The following is a 1,671-nucleotide window of genomic DNA, read 5'->3' on the forward strand; positions in this document are numbered from 1 at the left end:
TTCATCTATACTTAAAATACAGGTTTAGCTTATCAAAGTAATTGCTGGAGACAAAAATTGCAGCAAGCAACATTATTTTCGCAGTAGAAATGTATCTTTAGTAAATTTCAAATATGATCTCAGTGATTTCATAGAAATGTTAGATTTTTAAATCAGACACAGAATAGATTATTTTAAATATACTTTGAATTTTTTGTTGATTAATTTATTTCGTGTACTGGTTATAGGTTAGTTTCACAGTATTTAATAAATTTTGTGCTAAAATTCTGATAAAACATTTTCCAAGAAAGCAGTAGGGATGGATAACACAGCATCTCATGAATGTGATGTTTTACTTATTCAGGGTCTTTCGATTTGTAATAATGGAATTTTGTTTTGAAAAGCCTCAGTGATGAAAAGGTTAAACTGTGTGAACGTGCATTTGATTGTCCCTCCCGTACCAATGGAAATGTTTGGATTTCTAGATGATTAACAAGCCCGGAATTTCTTCTAGTTGTAGAATAAATAAATCTTGTATGAATACTTAGTTACAGAAACAGTTTGTTCGTCAAAGAAACAAAAATCGATACAAACTCATTTTGTCTGGTTTAGTTGTTGTTTTTCTCAGAATACCCTGTACTATATCGTAATACGATAAACTTACTAACATCTACTAAAGAAATAGAAATAACTGATCAGTAACGACGTATGGCGTATTATTGGTATAATTTTCTCTACGTCAGATTCATCTATTATTTGTATTACATAGGGAGTGGGCTGATCCCAGAAGTACTGCAATACTGGGCCAACCCGTGGCAGGAGTGGAGCAAGCTCCAAGCACCCCGCCGCCTTACAAAAATAAGTTTAATATCATGGTCCCCAATGGGAACCGTATCAGATATTAAGCTGATAAGAACAGATACTACACTTTGATCTTAGCCAAAAGGCCGAGAAGCGATACTGACTTCACCTTCGACAAATTCTTATATACAGCTTTTACACTTTCTATTGCAATGGCGTGAATATAGTTTAATTAAACACGTCAATCATACAAAGGCTGTAGATCGTGTAGATACTTTAGGATTTAGAACAAAGATAATTTTTCACACATTCGTCTTTTTATGCTAAGAAATAAATATTAAATATTCAAACACATTTTAGAAAAAAGTGAACAATGACTCTCATTCCAAACTTTTCATACAGTTGCGTTTACTTGAACCGCCTGCCACCTAGCGGTGAAATACATTTATATGCAAAAACGGCTCGTTTGGGTTGAGAAAATATTTTACACAGAAGAGCGAACAACGTTTCGACCTTCTTCGGTCATCGTCAGGTTCACAAAGAAAGAGGTAACTGACCGGAAGCTGACCACATGTTTGAAAGGGGTTGTGTAACTGAGTGTCGGAATGTAGAGGGCGGTATTAGATATTTGAATATATAATTTTATTTATTTTATTATATTAATATAGGTATAAAGGCGTTCCTTTATATTGGTTTATTTTGGGTTTAAATTGTTGTATAAGTAAGGCTTCTTTAATTTTGCGTTTGTTTATGTTTGTTTCTTTATTTAGTATTTGAGTGTTTTCTATGGTTATGTTGTGTTTATTTGACTTGCAGTGTTCGAAAACGTGTGAAGGTGACTTTTTATGTTCTTTGAATGTGGTTTCCATTTTTCTACTTGTTTCTCCAATA

At 33.1% G+C, this 1,671-nt stretch overlaps 1 non-coding gene across 1 annotated transcript; it reads right to left on the reverse strand.

The window, feature by feature from the left end:
• Positions 1-746: 746 nt before the first annotated feature.
• Positions 747-938, reverse strand: LOC143247960 (U2 spliceosomal RNA). Its single transcript, XR_013026751.1, has one exon. It is a non-coding gene; the product is annotated as a U2 spliceosomal RNA (small nuclear RNA).
• Positions 939-1,671: the final 733 nt, after the last annotated feature.

This window comes from Tachypleus tridentatus, chromosome 3, assembly GCF_004210375.1.
Source record: "Tachypleus tridentatus isolate NWPU-2018 chromosome 3, ASM421037v1, whole genome shotgun sequence".
NCBI lineage: Eukaryota > Metazoa > Arthropoda > Merostomata > Xiphosura > Limulidae > Tachypleus > Tachypleus tridentatus.